At 44.3% G+C, this 23,856-nt stretch overlaps 1 protein-coding gene across 5 annotated transcripts in view; it reads right to left on the bottom strand.

Moving 5' to 3' along the window:
• Nucleotides 1–943: 943 nt before the first annotated feature.
• Nucleotides 944–23,856, bottom strand: part of PDGFA (platelet derived growth factor subunit A) — a 54,752-nt gene continuing 31,839 nt past the window's right edge. The window contains exons 7-8 of one of the 5 annotated variants that reach the window (XR_009962665.1): nt 22,365–22,563; nt 19,817–22,057 (exon numbers count right to left, since the gene is read on the bottom strand). The gene's annotated coding sequence lies outside the window, so the exon portion shown is untranslated. Of the gene's footprint in view, nt 1,213–19,816; nt 23,429–23,856 lie in introns of those variants that run through there. The other 4 variants (XR_009962666.1, XM_062607991.1, XM_062607990.1 and 1 more) reach the window with 4 other exon arrangements.

The raw sequence follows: 23,856 nt of genomic DNA, 5'->3' as shown, positions 1-23,856 counted from the left end.
TTCCATTGAGAAACCTACATCTGGAAAAGCAAGCAGCAATGTTAACACAGCCTATAATTGGTTAGAGACACACAGCTGAGCTTTCAAGCTCACAGGCGCTAGAGACTAGAGCACAGGGACTAAACCCAGGACATTTTCCATGAGCAATTCTCACTTCAAAGCTACATCCTCTCCTTTTCCAAGCAGAGGACAAAACTGGTGATACAGGAGGCTTTCTTCACTGCTTGGGTCAGCCTTGAGCAGATGAGATTGAAAAGAAGCTTTGAGATACTGTTGTGTGTTGAAGGGATTACTTTAAATACTACTGGTACACTGCTTAGATGTAGTTTGCTTTAACACTGCATAGCCAGCCATCTCCAGATACGGAACAGGTTCAGCTTTGGCCACAAAAAGGAGACTACTCCTCAAAGTCTCTGCTTTTGCAAGAGCTCCATACTGGTTTTGGCCCAGGGACTGTTGGATGCTATAAACCTGACCTGCTGTTCTCCTGAACTCCAAATAGCTGTTTGTGCCCATGAAGTGCAAAGCAGATACAAAGCCAGCCAGCCCGGTGTGCTAGCAGTCTGCATTTATTTTTCCCTGGAGATGCTACTATGGACTATAGATGCAGCAATAAACATCTGAGGGTAAGGACATAAATGAGTGGAAGAAGCAGGTACTGGAGAAGCAAATTAGACACTTGGCTTCCTGAGGCTAATTTAAATGGGAAATGGGAGTTGTTCCAGGTATTCAGTAAACAGGCTTGCAAATTAGCTTCCCACAGTTTCCTTATGCTGCTGTACATGCATAAAGAACATGTACTGCGGTTCATTTACTTTAACTCACTTTGCTTCCAAAATCAGTGAATTTTTCCATTATTTTCAGTTTACCGCATGAATGTTTTCATACCTGGTTGTGAGCAAATAGAGTGGGAGATAACTGGAAGTGAGTGCTGGGCACATAATTACCAGGTAGCCAGATTCTTTATTCGTGAAATGTTTCTTGAGCCTAGTGTTACCAGGGGATACAAAACTGCTTTTCAGTATCTGATAACACCCTGTATGAGAGAGAGGGAGGCTCAGCACAGCTTCATATCTTCATCTCCTTCTTTAATACCATATGAGTTAACTGGAGGCCAGTTCAGGGTTCAGAGTAGAAGCACAGAGGGAAGGGGACTGCTTGCCAGAACTGAGTCAGCTCCTGTTCATGGGGAAAAGGGTTCTGGAAGGATACCTGCTGTTTAACAAGGAAAAAAATGGTGTAAACCAACCAGTTACTTCAGACTCTAATTTTAGCCCTAGATTGGCTTACACCAAGAGTTATCTATATGACAACATATCTAACTTCCTGTGCTTGCCCTCAAAATATCTGTTCTCTGGCTAAAGACAGCAATGGAGATGGTGTTACTGAGCTCATGATTGGTAGTCTTTGGCAAGTAGATACATGTCCCATAAGCTTTAACAAATAGTCCCTTCCTATGTGCTCCTTACCCTTACATGGGACATAACACAAAAGTAGAGGAGCCCCTTTTCCTTTCGCTTCAAATTGGTCAGAGATTGATATGTTTTAGCAGTATAATGTCAAACTTACAGTTCTTGGCTGTTGAAGTACCAGCAAATGGGCCAACAAAGCTCAGAGCAAGACACAAGAACACCAGAACAGCACATAAACCATTTTTTGCTGGGAATATCCAATTTGCTACATTGTCCATTTAATTTGAATGCTAAAGGCAAAAAAGAAATCAGCATTTCCAGTACTGCTCCTTCCTTATATGGTGAAATGTTAGATAACTTGCGTTATTTATAACCTGCACATTTGGTATTTTTTTTATAATGAGGGGAGGAGGAGCACACAGTGGGCAAGAAGGCTGGATCTTTTTCCAGTCTAACTGAAGATCTAAGAATTAAACCGTTCCACAAGAGCAGTCAACTTTATACCTATGCCATGTAGAAGGGCAAATCTCAGCTGGGCAATTAAAACTCATGTAGTTCTTGACTTTAAAAACTGAACTTACAGGCATACCAGATACAGCATGATAAGAGGTAATGAACATTGATCCTAAAACTTTGAGCTACAAGGCAGTCATTAAATATTTATATTTTAAGACCTCCAAACTTCCCAACTCAGTAACAATAAGACACTGGAAATAGATTTTTGGACTTAGAGAGGTGGAAGATACCTCATATAAACTCCCAGCCTTCTCCCTGTCATGGCTATGCTGCATTTTCAGTCATGATGAGCTGCCTGACACAGCTGTGCTACTGTTCATTCCCAGGTAAGGCTCTCTCCATCACTCTTGTCTCTGCTGTCCATCAGTGTCATTGTTCCAATGCTAAATCCTTCCAAACTACACTAAAATTACTATTTTTCTGCCTGGTGCTTGTCATGCATAGTGTGGAGCAGACCTGTGTTGCAGTCCCAGGTTTCACAGACATCACTCGCCAATCCCTCTTCCACACTCTGAGATGCTTTTCTTTCAGATGTGAAGTGAAGGTCACACCATTACCCCACTGCTTACCTAAGTCCCCTGATCAGCATGTAATGACATTTTTTTTTCCATATTCATGAACTAGACCTTTAAAAAAAAAAACAAAAGAAAAAAGGGGGGAAACGGCCAAGTTTATTTGATAGAAATCACTTTTACCTTAATGCACATGACACAAAGCTCTTTCAGGTACAGTGCAGGGGGTATGTCATAGAAAACTCAGAGGGCACATAGAGCTGCCGTACATTATCTTCCCAAAATGTCAGCTATTTTCTGCCTAACGGCATTTAACTTGGGGTGAAACTCTTTCCATGCAACAGTCTTTGTCCTAACTCATCACTCAGCAATAGCATTGATATACAAAAGATCAACAGGTTATTTCTAAACAAATACTAAGCCTTAAGCAAAGGTAAGTAGGGCATGGCATCTGCGAATTTAAAGGCAGTCTTTAGCTGTGGTTAAAGATTGCTTGCAGATGTTGACTACTGATTGGTAAGGGAGTTTTGCCTTGCTCTGCCTCTTAGAATATTGTTTTCAATGTCCTCATTGTCTTATTAACTTTCCCTTCCCCCTGGATTTAGCAACATGCAAAAGGAATGACGGTAGATGTTACTTTTTCCTGCTCCATGGCAGAGAGGAGTGTAGGGTTTCAGAGATTGTAAACTATTTCTTCTGCACTGAGAGGTTGACTGCATGGGTAGAGCCCATTAAATATAGCTATGCTGACAGTATCGCTTCGGAGAGTTCTGTGGGAAAAAATCTGTCTGCACTATGTTGGTACCTCCAGCCAGGCAGAGAGCTGTCTTGATAACTCATTCAGATAATGAATAAAATGTGGAATGAATTCCATGCAGGATCAGAGCTCTGTTGATGTGAGAACCGGTTGCAAAACGTACGACAGGATCCTCCTGTGGCTGTTGTTTTAAGCTTGGCAAATACCATGGATTGTATACGCTAAAGTCAGGATATTATTAAAATAAACCCCTCAAAACTCCAGAGAGTTCAGATATGATGTGCCTTCCTTTGAGTTCAGGTCCCCTTATCGCTATGTTGTATGTGAATGCAATTTATATGAAGTTCTTTAAGACTAGAACAGTCTGTTATTTCTACCATGCCCAGGAAAAAGTAGAAAGGTATGTAGCAGTAATAAAACAATTATTTCTTACAAATTAGACCAAGATAGCATTGCTTAACAGCAGTCTTCCAGATGGTCAAGATGAAAGGTGAACTGGGCTGAAGGGAAAGGGAGGGCTTTCAGATAACCAGAATAAGTGGGCTACAGTTTAGAGGTACAGCTGAAACGATCCAGAGGAATGACACCTGTGTGCAAGAAGACAGATACCTGAGAACTTAGGTTATGTTACTAGGTTAGCAGAGCAGGTTTAAACAAAGACATTTCCTAGACATCATCAAGGAGGCAAATTCTTCATGGTGTTGAATTAGGAGTAACCACAGGGATTGGAAATGACAGATTTAAATAAAAATGGGTAATTTCTAACTATTAGGGGCAAAATATACTTTTCCCTAAGAGAAAACATTCAGGGGAGGAGTGGAAGGGCAGGAGCTCAGACAGGAGGTGGGAAACGGGAGGGCAGCTCCAAAAGCAGCTGCTCCACTGGGCAGAAATCAGCTCTCATTTACTTCCAACACTGTGTGTCCCTGTGGCCAGGATAAGGTTTGAGTGTTTTATCCATTCTTCTTGGGCTAATTACCTCTCTGCCATTATACCTGTGGTGGAAACCATTCCCTTGACATGCAGAGAAGCCCGAGATCTGGTGTGTGTGTACTCACTCATTAACCCTCCCTCAAAAGACACAGGACACCTTCCAGCTATGGCTAGATTGGTCCACACTTCCTCAAAGAAGGATGCTGAAAACAGTAGTAGTAAAAACAACAACCAAAAAAGTTTTGATCCTGCAAGTCTGTTTCAAACATAACTCCCAGATGGGGTAGACTTTTCTACTGAGCAAAGCTCATAACCGAAGAAATGTGATGCTAGTTAGCCGGAAATTAGCATTAACTCATTAATATATGTATTTTAGAATATTAAAATGTTAGCTATATGAATACTAATACGTTAGTATTAACTATTTTAATGCTTACATGTTCTTCTCATGGGAGTACACCCATTAATGCTTCTGAAGAATAGATATCCATAGGTTCCCAAAACACGGCAGTTTGTTGACCCATTTGTCAGCAAGACAGTCAATTACATGAGTCCCTCAAAGAGGTGGAAAGTCAAACCCCAGAAAAGTTCTGACTGCCCTCCACGGGTGGCCAAGTGGGAGTCCAAGCAGCTGAACCCAGGCCTGTGAGGCAGTTTCATATGGCCCCCATGACAAGACAAGCAGATAAAAAGTATTTTTGCAGGTATTTATCAGTGAGGACTCAGAGGACCTGGTGAAACACCACACACAGATGCTGCACCCGCCTCTGAACGTCTGGCTGGGAATGGGAGGAGCTCTGGAGCATAGGAAAGCTGACTGTGATAAACCAAGTAATCCCTGCTAACTCTGTGTAACAAACCAATGTGTCCCTCCTGGCTAACTCCAAGGGGGAATTAGTTGCACAAATGAACCTGAAGGGACAGCTTTTCATCCCATGAGAAGCAAGAAACACTCAATATCACTTTGTTCCTACACCTACCGGTGAAGAAACACGTTTTACCAGAGGTGTTTTTTCCAGTGTCTCTCAAATCTCTGCCCCTTTTCCAGCACTCCTAAGACAATTCTTTAACATAATTCTTACCCCCATCACTGGGTGTGCTCAAGTTTAATTGCACTTGAACAGCTGTTGAGAGCACTCAGTTGCAGAGGCCATGTAGCTTATGGGGGACACACTCCAAAGGAACAGGGCAAAGACAGACCCTGCTCCGTATGTTGGCCTGAGCTTGGTCTTGGGGCAACATGGAATAACCCTATATTCTGCTATAATTTAATTACAGCCTCTCTGCAATTGCCTCCAGTATGATGTGAAGATCAAAATCAATGGAGGGCTCTCACTGGCTACTCAGGTCTTAGTCTGCACTTTGCATTTGCTCTGCCCTTGTCAAAATGGCTGTTTTTCTGTTTTTAAAGACAGAAAACACCCACATCTGCTATATTTGGATGCTGGACACCTGAAAAAAGAATCAACCATGAAAACAGCATGAATGAACCTGCTGAATGACAAACCACTGCCAGCTAGACAGAATGATTTTTCTTGCAGAGATGTTTTTGCTGTTTTCTCCTCTGAAATCAATAGAAAAGGATGGGGGAAAGAGCTGGTTTCTTTTCTCATGCATGCACCCATCGTCAACAGCTTTAAGTTGAAAGAACAGAATTTCTCTTCCAAGTTCTCCTGGGTTCAGCAGTAGCAGTCATTTTTCTCCTTCTTGGTAGCTGGTGCAGTGCAGTGTTTTGACTTTCAGCTCGGGAACAGAGCTGATAACAAGGATGTTTTGGTTTGGCCAAGGACTTTGTGAGCCTCATGCTCTGCCAGGGAGGAGGGGAAGCCAGGGGGAAGCAGAGACAGGACACCTGACCCAAACTGACCAAAGAGGTATTCCATACCACAGCACGTCATGCCCAGGTGGTAACTGGGAGTTAGCCGGAAGGGCTGGGAGACTGCGGGGTTGGAGGAGGTATTGGTCGGTGCTTGGTCGGGCTTGGGGGGGGTTATTGGTCAGCTGGTGGTGAGATGTTGTATTCTCTTCCCTTGTTATTTCCTTTATCATTATTATCATTGGTGGTAGCAGTAGTGATCTGTGTTATACCTTAGTTACTAAACTGTTCTTATCTCAACCCGTGGGAGTTGCATTCTTTTCGATTCTCTTCTCCGTCCCTCCAAGAGCAGGCGGAGGGCAAGAAAGGGGGGGAAGTGAGCGAACGAATTACCTGACTGGGTTTAAACCACGACACAAGTAATGATGCAACAACTAACAGTCAAAATCCTACATGCAATACCCAGAGCTGGCAGGCAGGAAAATGATTTCTGAGTTGTTTTCTGGTTCTTAAAACTCATAAATTCAACAAAAGTGTTTCAGATGTTATTGCAAGGCAATAAATATGGAACCTCCCTACCTCAGAGCCCACAAATTTCAGGGGCAGAAGTATTTAACACAGAACGGAACAGAGACGTGAATTTCTTTGAGAATGATTCGAGGGAAAACCAGAGAGCAAGGCACGAGGACGAGGGATTGTTCTGAGGTCTCCTTTGTAAGTGAAGAGGGTGGGTGGTACAAGATAAAATCAGGAATTTGACTTCTCAGGACAGATGGATTTGAAAAGGGGAGAGAAAAAAAATCTACAGGCCAAACTAAAAATGGTTATCATGGTGAAGTTATGGGCTGTTTCAGCCTGCCAAAACAAACAGCTTGCATCCCAAAGCAGTAAAGGTTACATGCATGGAAAATGGAGCTATCCCTGAGGACTAACTAATATACTGTAATTATTATTATAATCTTTTTCAGAGAGTTTTGAGAAAGTCAGGGCTTGCTGAGCTACCTACTCTGACTGCATCTACTGAAGTGTTAAGTAGAGATGTTCCAGCCTAGAGTGTTTTTCATATTTCTGTCTTGGCTAAAATAAACTAATGCTGTTTGAGAAGCGAAGGGAATATTACTTCAGCAATTAAGGAGAACTGTTTGAGGTTACTGATATACTAAAAATGCTTTGAGTTTCAGCAAGTTTGAAGTTATTTCCTAAAACAGCTCATTCCATTTCTGCAGGAAATATACACAAGTAAAACATAATCACTTCTGGAATTTCAGCTACGTACAGGTTCTACAGGGAAAAAAAGACCACACTTCTGACAAGGTTGTATCTATCTCCACTTATCTGCTGTTTTGGTAAAACTGTCGAGGGATTCTGAAATGTATGGTCTGCAGCCTTGCACTTACACTTAATGCAGCCTTTCTGCAGGGTTTCCTGCAGGAGTAGTTATATTATGATGCAATTATTATAGGTTTATATTAGTTATTATATAATAATATTGCTTCTTTTTGGACCAACCTGCACGGTTCAAGAGAGGATAAATTCCCCTAAGTCCCATATTTCTTTGACGAGAAGAGTAGCCTAATGGTCAGAGGAAAGGATGGGACGCTAGGATCTCCTGGGCTTCTTTCCCAGCTGTGCAAACTATTTTGGGATGGCTTCTCTTCCACAGAAATCAATGAAACTCTTTACTGAACTTTCCTGGGAACGTGATAAAATCCTTAATCTCTCTTTGCCTTCCTGCCCTATCCTGCAAGATATCAAGCACGCTAGCTGAGCCAGTACAGCAAAGCCCTTAAGCATATGCATGTGAAGTGCAGAACTGCTGTAGCCAAAGCCAGTGCTTGCAGTAAGCCTGTCTCTAAGTGTGCTGCCATTTCCAGAGCCAGGAATGAGTGGGGGGTGACTATATTCATCTATCTCCCAAGGATGTTTCAAACATTAAGTAACAGGATTCCTAGAGACTGGGCACAGGATACAACAGAGTGAGATTACCATTTCTATCCCTATTCCTAATACCTATTAATGGAAATAGATCATAGAGTATCTATATACATACGAAACCTCTCCTATCCTGTCAAGGCAGAGCATTATCTGGCAAAGAAGCAGTAGTTTCAGGTTTGAGGAGGGGGAATAAGGAAAAGGAAAAGCTGTTTATAGCACATTCAGAAGGTACTATTTGGAAGTTTATGCTATAATTCTCCACAGGGAAGCCAGAACCTACCTACAGGGTGTGTTGAGCTAGTTCCTCATTCCTTCCTTTTTTTTTTTTTTTCCCTAAAGTTCTTTTGAAATCACTGAGTGTGGAGCATACCTTGCCCCGGGGGTATATATCGCTGAGCTGTTACTCACAGTATAAAAGAGTGTCAATTCTCACTCCTCCCTTTCTTTGAGGCCCCATTTTGAGGTGAGGAAAGACCTGACTGGCCAAATCAGCAAACCCTAGGGCTTATCAACCCTGGGGCACACAGCAGGATAGCTCGGGGCTGGGAGGGGGGGGCTCAGCTTTGGTGCCTGGCTCTGGGGAGCTCATTCTGACTGGGAGTGCTCCAGCCTGGAGTCATGGTGGCTTCAAGACTACAGTCTGGAGGTTTGGTGGCTTGGGAAAGAGCTTTCTTGGGAGGGAGCAGTCCCCTGTGAAAGACTGTAGTTTTTTCTTTCCTGAATGACTGGCTTTAGACAAGTTAGGGATTAAGAGGAAGAAAAAAAGAGGATGGCCTCTGAAATTTAAAGCTAAAATCCCTCACCCTCTGTTTCAGTGGACTTTGCCCCTCTTCTGTTTGCTTTTCCCTCGGCATGTGCCAGAGGCTGGCCCACAGCTGAGGCTGATGCAGGGTTACACTGATGCCCAAGTGTCAGCAGTCTCCAGTGCTTTCCCATTCAGTGCAGCATGCTACCGAAGTACCTCACAGGCCTCAGGGCTGCAAGAACAAGGAGAAATTCTTTACAGTTTATAAACTTCATTAAGTCCATACATACCCGTGAACCTGCAGCATTCCAGCACCCTAATGCATTGCAACCCAAGCTATGTGAATGAGGAGAAAATCATCAATGTAGTTAGCAACCTACCATGAAATTCACTGATTAAATGACTGGATAAATATTTGAATGGATCTAGCTGACAGGTATGTCATGCATGCAGTCTTAAAATAGGAAGGTAATGGGAAATGAGGGAGAAATGAGCCAGGGAACAGGAACAGGAATGTGATTTCTGTTAATGCAGCTCATGTTCATCAGTGCCTTTTTAGCAATATAAAGGATGTGTGTGGTGAAACTGAGAGCAAGGCACCGTCATTAAAATAAACAGAGAAATTGCAGCTATGAAGAAACAGAGAATTAAGCAGCGTTTATCCAGGAATAAGGCTGGTGAATGAATTTATGGGGATTTACATCGGCTGAACCTGGCAGGTAATTTTTAACATGCTTGTAAGAAGCAGACATAGCTATTTCCAGTAAAATCTTGGGAAGGTGGCTGTGGACTCACTGGAGAGGCACAGTGTTCACACCAACCTTGGACAGTGCTGGGCTTGTGGCTCTGCATTGGCTCCTCCACCTGCCATCTCTACGAGGAGTTGTTCCCTCTTCAGCCCAAGGATCAGAATCCCAGACTGGTTTAGGTTGGAAGGGACCTTAAAGCTCATCCAGTTCCAACCCCTGCCACGGGCAGGGGCACTTTCCACTAGAGCAGGTTGCTCCAAGTGCCGTACAGCCTGGCCTTGAACGCTACCAGGGATGGGGCAGCCACAGCTTCCCTGCGCGACCAGTGCAAGGGTCTCACCACCCTCACAGGGAAGAACTGATTCCTAATGTCTAATCTAAATCTGCCCTCTGTCAGTTTAAAGCCATTTCCCCTTGTCCTGTCACTACATGCCCTTGTAAAAAGTCCCTCTGCAGGTTTCTTGAAAGGAAAGCTCATCCTATTGTACAAATACATCAGGGCAGCACACAGCAGCCAGCAAGACTCCACTCATGAGCTGTTGAAACACACACACACACATGTGACTCCAGGAAGCACCAGCAAGGGCAGGATTAGCCATCACCACATCCATCAGGTCAAGCCCGTGAAGGTCTCTAAGGATGGGCCAATCATATTTGTGTCATTCAGAGTAAACAGTCTGGAAAGTGATCGCTTTAAAACACATCTAACTCATTTTTGACTGATATTGCAAATGTTTCCCATTTCCTCAATGCTGCATTGACTGGCCCTGCAAACCATTTGGCATTGGTCTGTGTGGTTTGTGCACTCGCTTTGCTCCTTGATGTTACCTCATCAAAGAGCAGCTGAAAATGGTATTTCCAGCCAGCCAGACAGTTTCCAAGAGTGGCCAGTGAACTCGCTCTGCCCTGTGCCCTCCGACTCAAGATTAGGTAGGTTTCCTGTACGTCAGTTCAGCTACAGATGGATGATAAATTTAAGATTGCGACATGCTGACCAAAAAAGAAAATAATAAAATCAAGACAGGCTATTTTTGGTTTCAGAAGAAACTCCTCTTGTTAGGTCCTTTCAAGCCCTCACCTCCACGTACAGCTGCAGCGGATAAGGAAAACAGGATGCAAGGTTGCAGAGTTAGAGGAATCGAGTATAAATCAAAGAAGACAAGCTGGTCCCTGTGTGTTGCATGGGTTAGACCTCAACCTTTGAGCAAGGTGAGCCGTTGTCCCTTGCTGGGGACTCTCCCACTAACAGCATTGCCCAGCTGCCTGAGCGTTTATACTGGGCCACTTTTTCCTCCCACTGTGTCACCTCCTTCCCTTGTGCTGACAAGTGATTTAGACAGCTTGCCCTGCTGGCCCTGCATTTGAAATGTAAATCAAACACATGGGACATAAAGCTGGGTTTCAAAGTTGACTATTAACTAGGGCGGAAGGGGTGGCGTAGCAAAAACAAACAGTTCCAAGTTCAAGTCTGAAACCATAAGAGCAGGCTGAAAACCTTCCTCCTCTTCCATTGCCAGCCAGCATGAGGGTGAGCACTTTCCCTGGGTGAGAACACATTTAATCGTTCCCTGATCTCCTAACCCGGGTTCTCAGACTCCAAATCAAGTCTAATAACCGACTTCAAAGGGAGGAGGATGCTGGGGGGCTAAAGCTGGCCTTACACAGTAGTATGCAGTGCTTTAGTCACAGAATCATGGAATCAGAATGGTTTGGGTTGGAAGGGACTTTTAAAGGTCATCTAGTCCAGGACTTCTTGCAGTTCTTGATGTCCTGAAAGCTATTAATATTTTGCTCCCTAGAATGCTAACTTTACTAGTTGTTGGTATGGAAAATCTAGTGCTTAGAAGTAGCATTTACTCAGCTGCCCCCAGGACAATTAGTGACCAGCTGTACCTCACAAGATGTGGCAGTATCCTAAACCTGGAGGTCTCTCTGCTGCCCTAATGCTTTCAAAGCCAGTGGAAATTTTGTCCCCAAAAATATTGGAGGCCCAAAGCAAATCAGTATGAACATGCTTTTTATCAAGTAGGAATGTACCTCTATCGTTACAGAATGTAGGCTAATATTTCTTTACCTGTCACCTCAAATAATTCTGGAGGAAAAAAAAACAACAGCAACTCCTGTTTTCTTTGAAATAATTTCTAGCATGACTTAGATAATTTACCTCTGATAATTCTGTCATGACACCCTCACTATTAAGGTCAAAGACCTGAGTAACAGTAATATAGAGAGGTTTGAGTCAATTCTGCTAAGCTCACCCATTTAGGTACACAGCAGTTTCCTGGGCTTGGCCAGGTCAGCATCAGATCCTGCCTAGATATGGAATTATATTCCATTGTTCTCAGGACAACCCAATGGTAAATAAAATATTTACTTTTTCTGAGTTAGTATTAATAGTATATTTGGTACTAGTGGTATTTTTGATGAAAATTCTCTGCCAGTGAGAGATGTTGAGTAGCTGTGAGAAGTGCTGTCCTCCAGTGAGCAGCAATGGTCCCAATGGTGTTGGACACCAAGCCAGCTGAGCAGGGGACAGCTGGAACCTTATAAATGGTTCATGGCCTCTCATAGGCAGGGTGGTGTCCTGGGACTCCAGGGAGCTCCTCTGACTGTCAGCTAAAGTAACTGCAGATACATCACTGCAACTTTCTGCATCTCAGACTCCCTATTTGTGCAGTGACAACACTTACCACTACTGAAGATTGATATTTGGGGAGGGAAGCAATGCTGCAGCTAATGACATGTCCCCATAGACTCAGTTCTCTATTTCTATCTGCAACAACGGGAAAGACTTTCCATGGGATATAGCCCTAGAGGGCAGGGGAGCCCAAGACCATTGGTTGATTTTCAAGGATCATCTGCTACAAGCTCAGGAGTGTTGTGTCCCAACTAGAAGGAAGTGCATCAGGAGGGCCAGGAGACCTCCTTGGATGGATAAGGAGCTGCTGAGGAAACTTCAAGGGAAAAAAGAGGCTTATAAAAGGTGGAAGCAAGGACAGTTGGCCTGGGAAGAACACAGGGAAAACTAGGGACCAGGTTAGGAAAGCTAAGGCCCAGTTAGAATTAAACTTGGCTAGGGATGTTAAGGATAACAGGAAGGGATTCTGTAGGTACGTAGTGAATAAAAGACAGACTAGGGACAACGTGGGCCCCCTCAGGAAGCTCTCAGGAGAACTGGCTACACTGGATTTGGAGAAGGCTGAGCTTCTTAACGACTTCTTTGCCTCGGTCTTCACCGGCAAATGCTCGGACCACACCACCCAAGTCCTGGAAGGCAGACACAGGGACTGTGAGAATGAAGACCTTGGGCCCACTGTAGGAAAGGATCTGGTTCAAGACCATCTTAAGAACCTGAACATGCACAAGTCCACGGGACCTGATGAAATCCATGCACAGGTCCTGAAGGAGCTGGCAAATGAAGTTGTGAAGCCACTGGCCATCATATTTGAGAAATCATGGCAGTCAGGTGAAGTTCCCAACGACTGGAAAAAGGGAAATATAACCCCCATTTTCAAGAAGGGGAAAATGGATGACCCGGGGAATTACAGAGCAGTCAGTCTCACCTCTGTGCCTGGCAAAATCTTGGAGCAGGTTCTCCTGGAAGGCATGCTAAGGCACATGAAAAACAACAAGGTGCTTGGTGACAGCCAGCATGGCTTCACTAAGAGGAAATCCTGCCTGACCAATTTGATGGCCTTCTATGATGGGGCTACAGAACTGATGGACAGGGGTAGAGCAGCTGATGTCATCTACCTGGACTTGTGTAAAGCGTTCGACACTGTCCCACACAACATCCTTGTCTCTAAATTGGAGAGACATCAATTTGATGGATGGACCACTCAGTGGATAAAGAACTGGCTGGATGGCTGCACACAAAGAGTTGTGGTCAATGGCTCAATGTCCGGCTGGAGACCAGTAACGAGTGGTGTCCCTCAGGGATGGGTGTTGGGACCGGTCTTGTTCAACATCTTCATCGCTGACATGGGCAGTGGGATTGAGTGCGCCCTCAGCAAGTTTGCTGATGACACCAAGCTGTGTGGTTCGGTTGATACCCTGGAGGGAAGGAATGCCATCCAGAGGGACCTCGACACGCTTGTGAGGTGGGCTGATGCCAAGTGCAAGGTCCTACACGTGGGTTGGAGCAATCCCAGGCACAGCTACAGGTTGGGCAGAGAAGAGATTCAGAGCAGCCCTGCAGAGAAGGATTTGGGGGTGTTGGTGGATGAGAAAATGAACATGAGCTGGCTTCAGTGTGGGCTCACAGCCCAGAAAGCCAACCGTATCCTGGGCTGCATCAAAAGGAGCGTGACCAGCAGGTCGAAGGAGGTGATCCTGCTCCTCTACTCTGCTCTCATGTGTCCCCACTTGGAGTACTGTGTGCAGTTCTGGTGTCCTCAACATAAAAAGGACACGGAACTGTTGGAACAAGTCCCGAGGAGGGCCACAAGGATGATCAGGGGACTGGAGCACCTCCTGTATGAAGACAGGCTGAGGAAGTTGGGGCTGTTCAGCCTGGAGAAGAGAAGGCTGTGTGGAGACCTCATAGCAGCCTTCCAGTATCTGAAGGGGGCCTATAGAGATGCTGGGGAGGGACTCTTCATTAGGGACTGTAGTGACAGGACAAGGGGTAATGGGTTAAAATTTAAACAGAGGAAGTTTAGATTGGATATAAGGAAGAAGTTCTTTACTGTCAGGGTGGTGAGGCACTGGAATGGGATGCTCAGGGAGGTTGTGAATGCTCCATCTCTGGCAGTGTTCAAGGCCAGGTTGGACAGAGCCTTGGGTGGCATGGTTTAGTGTGAGGTGTCCCTGACCATGGCAGGGGGTTGGAACTAGGTGATCTTAAGGTCCTTTCCAACCCTAACTATTCTGTGATTCTGTAACTGCTGGCATCCTTGTATGAACAGACGGCTTTTCCGTCTCTCAGATCAGCTCCACCCTGGTGCTCTCTGAAGGCAGAAAGCACTAAGTGCAATTTCACATGAGCTACCAACCCACATATCTGTTAATAACATTCCTTTGTTGATACCTTGGATCATTTTCAAACAGACTTTGTCATCTCCTCCAATATGGGAAAGCATTGTCTGCAACCGCATAGGATTATAATTATGTAGTAGTCTTCCTGTAAATAATGTGTCATTCTAGGGAGGTAAACTGCTCTGTTCCTCATCAGGCTACATTGCAGAGCAAGTTGAAGTCCATTTACTGGAGCAGCAGTGAGCATATCATTGCACAATCTTCATTTCCATTAAACAACTGCATCTAACTCTTTCGTTTTTAGGCTAGCCATGTTGAGCTTTATGATGATAATGTAGCTTTTAAATGATTTGTCGTGGCTGATCATTTTGCACATGAAAGTTGCTACTAGCTGACTGGGGGGGGGGGAATCCACCATTGCTTCTTCTATTGCTCAGGAAATTTCAATCCTCAATCTGCAGCTTGAAAAGGATGTTGCCATGGAAATGATGCTTATGCTGTCGTAAATAAAAGTATTCTAAGGTCACCAGGGTCTGCGGCATAAACAGGGGCACAAATACTGCCTGGAAAAGTGCCAGAGTGGTTTAAACATATAGGAAGACAATTTCAATGGTATTTCACTTTCACCGTTATCATCAGAAGTACTGATGAAGCTATAACCTTGGTACAAAAACAAAGCAGAAAAAGTCTTAGCTATTGGTATTAATAACAGAGTTGTTATGATGATATTGTAGCCCTTCTGACCATTATTTCTCTGCTTCATGGGATCAGTGTGCCTCTCCCATTGTATTTCTCCCACATTCAACAGTGAAATCTAATTTTATATTCATTCAGAGCCAGTTCTACTGAATTCATAAACACAGCACACAGGAGCTAAGGAAAACCAGTTGATGTTACAAAATGCTGCATCATGGACTACCTGATCATGCAGCAAATCTTCCCTGGTTCCCAGGCTACATCCCAGCCACTACCCAGGAGCAGCCATGGAAAACTGGCCTTTTCCTTGGAGAGAAAACACTTCTGAACAAGAAAGGAGAGAAGGACCCTGTATGCCTTGTGCTGCTCCTGTGCATAGGTAATGGGCAACATCTCTACGCAGGACCAAGAGACAGTACTGGCACTGTTTCAAAGGAGAAGTACAGAGACCAGTGACACAGAGGTTTTGGGATGCACTGGTTCATGTGATTTTTCAGGGGAAAGCAGGCAGTTTTTTTTTCTGGTGGGTTTTAATTGTTCAGTGGACTGCTCAATGGCATTAAATGGGCCATACTGTGAAGCTGCCTTGGGCTGTATCAGATCAAGGATACATGCTTTTCTCTTTGTATTTTTAATACCCACAGAAGCATTTAGAGCACAGGCAGTCACTTTAAATAAAACTACAGAGATTGCAAATGCCACAGCTTGCTTATTTACTTACTGTCTCTTAGTCTGCCCAAAATGTGGAAATAATGTTTCCAGAGATGCTGGAATTCATGTGCCTGTTGAGGATCCTGGCTCCTGTCCTGGATGATATTGCATATTCAAGGGATGATTCATTCACTCCTGAGAGGGAGGAAGGACTGCTCCAGCTGTACCACCTCTCCTTTGCTGATTGACAGCACGGTGATGTTTCCACAAGGAAGCCTCGTGCCTCCAGGTTAAGCCAGCAATTATGGAACAAACAAAAGAGAAGTGGAATGGAGAGATGAATCACGGAGAGACAAAACAAAAGAGAATTGGAAAGGTGATGCCAAGCCAGACTGACAACAAAAATTTCGTTTCTCTCAGCCCAAAATGCCCAGAGAGGATTCTTCATTTCTTTTGTGTGTAAATTAACAATGTCCTTTGCCATCTGCACTGGAGGATCCTGGAGGGAACAGCTCAGTTTTCATGGCTTTGCCACCCCACTCCTGCAGTGTAAAACCTACAGCCAGGACTGTCAGTTATAGACAAGTAAGGCCCAAACCAAATATCCTTTACTAATCCATAAAGTGACTTAAAAAGTTCAAGAACTGGGTTTTCCCTTTTGTACTCAAGTTTTTACAAAACTTTTATCCCTGCTGGGACAGGAACTGTGTGGGATATGGGGCTGATACCACGCACATTACACACCTCACCATGGATTTATCACGGAAAGGCTGGATGAGCCTTTGAAGGCAGCTGACAGCTCCCAGCTGGCTGGGGGCTCTCTCATGTGGCCTCTGCAGCTTCTTAATGGGAACAGGGTGGAAAAACTGGGCTCAAAGGTTGCCCAGAATGACTAAGACAGAAAAAATTCCTGCTGCCACTCCTGTGCTAATCAAAGGGGTGTGGAGAAGTTTCGATTCCTCATATCCCGCGCTGCCAAACAGAAGAACATATATATATATGTATGTATAAGTTACACAGACAATTCCTATATTAAGGAGGAAGCCTTCATGCTATCAAAATCAGTCTTGAAATTAATCTTGCCTGTGGTATGTGGAAACTGGTTCAGATTGTCCAAGGTCCCTTAAAACGTCTTTCAAACCCACCTAATCTGTTTACTCCAGGCTTTTACTGCTGGCAGTACCTGGGACTTCGCCTCCAAGATTTCCTACAGCTTGTGATCTTAGCAGGTCAAAGTTTCCAAAGGCAGGGAGAAGAGAGGCAGTCCCTGCCCTGCCTGTGTGAAAGGTATGTGCCTCTGAGCTACTAATTTAGAACCAATAACCAGAAATAAGTAACATAACCATCTAACATTTATGTTGACAGAGCACCTCCTCTCAGCAGACAAAAGCATGTGTCAACAGGGAAACTGCCATGTAGAGCTTGTGTGGCAAGCGGCTTGGCGTATTTAAACAGCTTTTCCAAAGATGTTAACACGTTGCGAGGGAAGCAAGAGCCTGCACGGGTATAGGTGCCCTCGTGCACTGAGGTCTGCCGTCCCTACAATGGGAAAATGGAGCTGCCCCAGCACTCACAGCATTTTGTTTTCATCTTTGCAGTTTGCAAAAGGCAGTTCTTCCAGCGGCTGATTAATGGTCCTTCTGCAGAAACTGCATTTTGCACATATTTAAAATCTTGGGCTAGATAACACTTTGACCTAAAATAGAATAGGGGTTTTTTTTCTTTTTTTTTCTTTTCTTTTTTTTTTTTTTTTTTGCTGATAAAGGCTGACATTTGTAAGTTTTAATACCTTAGTTTTGAAAAAAGTCTTGTCTAACTTGAAGACCAAAGGCAGGTGGGCTGTGACTCTGCATGCATGTGCACTGCACACACGTCTGTAGCTGGTGGCTGCCCTGAGCACTTCACTACGCCAGCTCTGGGACAGACTTAACACACCTCAGACCCAGCAGGACAGACATACCAGTCTGGCACCAAGAGGACCTCCTGGCCATGGAAACATGCCTGGTGCAGCTCCCACTCCCATGGTGTACGGTCCCTGGGGTAATCAATGTTATCCCTTGCTTGTAAACCATCCCCCAAATTTTCTTTCCCCTTGAGCATTCCATGTGTGCGATTCAAGCCTGGGTTATATTAAGCCTGTTGCTCAAAGGACCAGGAACACTGGCTCCCATGGGCACATAGCAGCGACACTGCAGAGAGAAAAATTCAGGGAACAAGTGGCACTGTAATGTATCTTACCTACCCAGAATATATCCATGTACTGATCTCTATAAACACACCCATTTCTCCATATGGGTGGGTATATATTTGTATGTACCAGTCTCAAAATACCACTAAGTTTTTATTAGCCTCATTTGCAGAAGGGGTAATGATGACAAAGTGCTGCGATTCCTTCTCAGGGGGGGAGTTTGGGTCTTCCCTCTCTAGGAGAGGTAGGAAAGTTGAGTTTTCCCCAAAGCCAAGCAGCTCCTTGGTGCAGCAGTCATGCTAAGCTCCTGCTTTGAATCATGCTGGCAAATAAACATGAAAGTGAAAACGGTATTGTGAGATAGTTATGCAAGAGCGGGCGGATCCTGCAACTAAGCCATTGTTCCAAACGTTTAATTAACATTATGAAGGCTGATTAAAGGGAAATCTTTAACCTTCAGGGAAATCCCATTTTCCCTCACTTCCCATACTTCTGCAATTTTCACAATGTAAGAAGGAAAGTGTTATTTCAAGGCATGATTCATATCAGCTACAACCTGATCTTTGCCACAGCCATGTCCTGCAGCTTAAATAATCGCTAGCTGTGACACAAGACGGGGACACTTCTGAGGCAGCATTTTTTCCCCGTTATACCATGACCTGAATTGCTATCATAATTTCTAGACTTTGTGTCATCCTGGCACAATGACAAGTGTTCACCCACGCTCAAGAACTAAAAGTTAGTTCACAAGGACAGCGATACCTTCCCAGACACAGCATATCAGATACAAAGTGCAAATGACACGCCATGGTGCGGCTCTGTAACAGCAGGGGCTGTTTGCTTTGGTCACTGCAGCAAATTCCTTTGAAGGCAGGAGACTGAAGAACCATCTCCAGCGACTCCCCATCTAACCTTGAGCAAATCACTTACCCTTTCTCTTCTTCTGGAAGTGTTACCTCTCTCAGGGCATTGCAAACATTAATGAATGTACCCAGGCACTGGAGGTGCTTAGGTGGAAAATGCTATTGCACAACTACGTTAGCGGAGAGATTTGCTTTCAGCTGCAGAGGCTGCACGGGCCCCCCAGAATTCAGCTGTGTATGGGCTGCATATTGCCTTTCTGCTCTCCTAGGCCTATTTTAATTGTATGGCACTGCCAGCCCGTCAGAGACCTAATCCCAGGATCTAATCTTGGAGGCAACAGACAGCTGTCTGCGCTGTTGACCTGAAGGAGCGCCCTTGGGGCTGCACTGAGGGCGATGCAGCGATGGAAAGGAAGGACACACACCCATTCAGCACACAGAGCAAGTATCAGCCCAGGGGACATCCAGGACCCTTCTCACCCTGCCTGGCTATGATGTCTCACAAGCAGTGATGGCACATGAGTGGCACTGGGTCAACAGCATGGCCCTGGGTCCTCCCCTGGTTAACAAGAGCCTGGGTAGAGAATGTGTGTACAGACCCACAGATCTAATTCTTGAGGATACACGCGGCTTCAGTCCTTTCCGAGCATCAGGCTTATATAAATACATACACATATAAATACATGATATAAATACAGCCTCTGGCAGCAAGAACAGTCTTGTATGCAGATCTTTAACACTCTGTCTGTAGATCTTGCAGGACTCTGACATTGCAGAACTTCAGGGACCATTCCGAAAAGGAGACAGTTTATTGCTTCCCACAGTTGTCTGCATCTGCCTAATGCAAAAATCATTTCAATTATAACAGGATCATTTTCACTACTTTGATTATGAAGAACAGGAACCGCTTTGTGCACATACAGACATTAATAAAGTCGAAGCTTTATTTAAAGGATGAAATTTCTCCCTCAAAAAGCACTGGAGATAAAGCAAAGGAATATTAATGCAACGTCATGAATACCAAATGCATGAAATTCTGACTCAATAAAAGGCAGACAGCTGGGTATTCTGATAAAAATGGGCCTTTATTTTCTTAATTCTTCCTTTACTACCTGGGTTCTGTGTTTGTCAGAGCAACAAAATATAGTTTCTTTGATAGGCAGCAAATCTGAAAACAATCCTGCAAGCAGCACAACACAAAAACTCCCACAAAAAAGGGAAAGCTATAAAATTTGAGAGGCGACGAGGCTTTCAGAAGTGCCAGTTTCCTAGCGCAGTGACTGGAAGGGTGGCCTGGCCTGGCGGCAGTTCAATCATTTTGTAACGAAGGACAAATACTTTCAACATCCTGAGAAAGAGGGCGGGGGGGAAGGGGGCACGGCTCCCTTGCTTTCCCTCCTCTTGCTATTCTTCCTCCTCCCTTCCCCCACCCCTTGGATTTTCAATAGCTCTTTAGTGTTTCCATCAAAGGCTTTTACCATTCATCCTCCCTTCTGGTGCCTGCTTTCCACCTGTCTATCCATCACAGCCCTAACCCAGGTCTTTTCCCCCCTGCCTCCTTGGCTATTTTTCACGCGGTGGGATTTGTTTATAAGCTTCTGTATTACCTAAACTCGAGGGAAGAGGCTGCTGGGAGGAAAGTGAGAAACCAGGATTAAGGAGAAATAATTCAGCTCCATTGCATTTCCAACTGAACGGTCATAAAATGTGCAAATCCTGTTCCTGGGAATTTCATGTCAGAGGCCTTCCCTGCCACTGCCCTTCCCGTGCCCCTTCTCTCTCTCTCATGCAAAAACAAGCATCAGGAAAGATGCTTATGACTCCATGGACACCAAAGGCCACAACGTGTGTGCTGGCAGGGAGAAGGCTCAGACCAGCACGTGTGCAGGGCAGATACACCAGATGTGTCCATAAAATACAGACAAGGGAGGCTGCAGAGATGGAATCCAGCAGAATGACAGGAATAAGTGGGGAAAGTCTGTTTCATGCCCCAGCTCCCAACACCCCAGCTATAATTAAGTACCCTGGTAAAAAATAAAAGTAAGGGAACTTTTCAGGCTTGTTTGCTCTATAAGAAAATGATATAGAAATATATATATGGTTCAGACCCCATCAGCTTGAAGAGTTTCTACTATTTTCTTTTTAGCTTATCTGCCATCACAAGGCACCAAAATAGACATGGGCCAACTTTCTGGGCCCCAGAGATCCCCCAACAATATATCTTTGACTAAACTGCAAGACAGAAGGGCCACTGTCATACACAGGTCAATGAACCTTTGTCACTGATTCAAGCAGAGGTCAGCGTGGCTGGATGTGGCCTCTGCACACCCTTGCTACCTGACCAAACACATTCAGAACAGCAAGCAGTGCTAAAAAAGAAGGTGGCCTTTCACCTGTCCCCAGTCCCACTTGAGCCCACAAACCTTTTCTTGGTGGAACTTCAGGTCATGACTGCTGGACCTGGCAACAAGTGGCAGCTTTCTTCGACTTACATACACATCTGGAAGATACTGAGGATCACCCGACAGGTAGCACATGTCAAAATAAGTTCCTCTGATCGATAGTTATTTATTATTATTTTTAAATAAAATGAGAAGAGATCGAATGGGTTGCCCATCAGCAGCTCAGTTCGTTTGGCAACTTCTTGGACAATTTGACCATACATATGACAACACAAAATAAATTTCATTTGCTTGCAGTAGCAGTTTGCTATAAACTCAGTCCATCAGGGATTTATAGTTCTAGCAGCAGTGAGATATATGAAATGAGAAGCCCTTTCATCCCTAAACTGCTCAGCAGTCTGGTCAAGATGATGAAAGTCATTGCTTCTAAGGCCAGAGGAGAGGAGGAGTTCATTCAGCGGGTTCGGCTGTGCTAGCAGGAGGCGTGCAAATTAGGTCCAAAGACGAGAGGAGGCCCAGAGAAACAGCAGCCCTTGGTTTTGCAGAACAGTCAAAAAGGAATCCTTAATGATGCTCGCCTTGCTTTGCAGGCTGGAGGGGAACAGTATTTCCATCAACTGAATGATCTCAATTCTTTGGCTTCCCTGAGGGCACTGCAACAGGACAGACAGAGATCGCTCTCCAGAGGCACTCTCGGATGTCTGTGTTCTTCCCACCCACCAGCAGCCTCGAACCTGAGCATGTCTTTGGCACAGCAGGTGGTATCCTTAATCCCACGGAGGGCCAGCCCGAAGCGAAGATTAGCAGAAGAATTTGTTTTCATTAAAATCCAACCTACCATTACCATCCTATCTGATGGTGCGGGTTTAAAACGCACATGGCCAGCTATTCTAGCAGCTCTGTTTCTGTGGGGAAAGGGCAGTTCAGCAACCTGCCACTTCACTTTCTAATGTCTTTCTTTTAATCAACAAGTAACTAAGACAGATACAACGAGGAATGTTAAATGCACTTCCTCCTGTCGAATTTTGCCAGCAGGGTCAATGGGATTGGGATTTTGCCTTCATTATGTTTCTTTTGACCATGGAACTGGTCTGACTTGCCTCACAGAGAAATTTTTTTATGGGCCCATAATAAAAAAACAACAAAACAAAACACAACACAACAGAAAGAGACATACAAATAAACACTAATACGTGCAGGAAAAATACAAACCTTAGCACCATGCACTCCTCTCATTATTAGACAAAGGTTGGGAAGGGTTCACAAGTGTAAAATGCTCATGTGAATTATGAGATTACTGCTCAGTTTTCTTTCAAGTCGTGGGCTGGAAACAGATGGTGGCTGTAGCATTTATGACGGCACAACATGTTACTGCAAGCCTAGCCATCTCTCTCTCTCCTCAAAAATGCAGCTGCAAGGAAAGTCGTGGAAAATCACATTAATAGTCTCTTCCACCACACAGTTTTCCAGCCCTTCATCCCTGGCCAGCACATGGACAGAGCCATCTTGTATCCCAGAAAGAATACTCTTCTAATCCCTGTCCTGAATAGTTACCACTGACTGGCTTATTTTACGGCTAGTTAAAATGTGGGGTTTGTTAGCATCATAAAAAAGCCTCCAAAAAGCAGGTCCATAAGGTCAGAGCAGATGCCATGTGACCCCAAGTGCTCCATAAGGGAAATGCTCAGAAAGAAGCAATGAGACTGTCCTTCAGCTGTTTATTATTTAAACATTCAGTTCAGGCCAAGCAGGTTGATTTATAGAGAAGCAGAAAGACAGATACAACATTTGCAAAAGCATCTTTGTGACTTAGGAGTCCAAATCTCACTTTCAAGCATGAGTAAGAACTTTCACAAGGGCAAATGCCTCTTGATTTTCACTAAGACTACAGCCTTCCAGTGACCACAAGTTTAGAAGCATCTGGGTGCCTAAAGATGCAAAGAGCAACCAACCCAATATTTAAACATCTTGCCTGTACATAAGAAGAAAATATTCAAGCTTCACTACCCGTGTGTTTCAGCCCTGATGGAAATGCCTTGCTGCCTAAAATACGTTCATACATACAGCAAAGCTATCCTTACAATCTGAGTGAAATACAAGAGCTGATTACTTGTTATCTGTAGGATCTCTGGGTGCTTTACAAATATGAAATATTTCTGCCTCACAATACTGAGACCATCAACTCACTAACAGTAAATCCATGTTCCTGCTGTCCTCTTTGCAGCCAGATACATTCAGTGCGATGTCTCTTCCTTCTAAGGTGTAGAACAGGGCAACTGAAACCAAGATAAGACTTTTACCATTCCCTTTATCACTTTTCGTAGCTTGACCAGGAAGTCGCTACAGAAATAGTGTACACACTTGAAACTTTAAAAAGCCTTTTTCCACAAGGAGACCCTTTCCAGGTGATATGACCATACACACCCAATGCAAAAACCCTCAGACCTTCTCTCTAAGATACAGGAGGTGCCATTTTCTTTAATTTTGGAAATCTCATCCTGCAGAATTCATTAGCAACCGACAGAACAATGCACTTCCTGTAAGTAATGAGCTATAAAGTATATTAGAAGTTTCCACTTCTGCTTTTATCTTTTCCTGATCTAGCCTGAAAATTCTTTTGAAGCTGCTCAAAAGTGTTCTTCATATATGCTTGGTTTAGGAAATACCAGATGACTATCAGCAACCTTCTCATTAATTAAGTGAG

This window comes from Pezoporus occidentalis, unplaced genomic scaffold, assembly GCF_034315485.1.
Source record: "Pezoporus occidentalis ecotype Australia unplaced genomic scaffold, CSIRO_AGI_Poc_V1 ctg128, whole genome shotgun sequence".
Classification (NCBI taxonomy): domain Eukaryota; kingdom Metazoa; phylum Chordata; class Aves; order Psittaciformes; family Psittacidae; genus Pezoporus; species Pezoporus occidentalis.
Note: the sequence above shows the minus strand (reverse complement) of the source record. Positions and strands in the feature narration are given on the sequence as shown.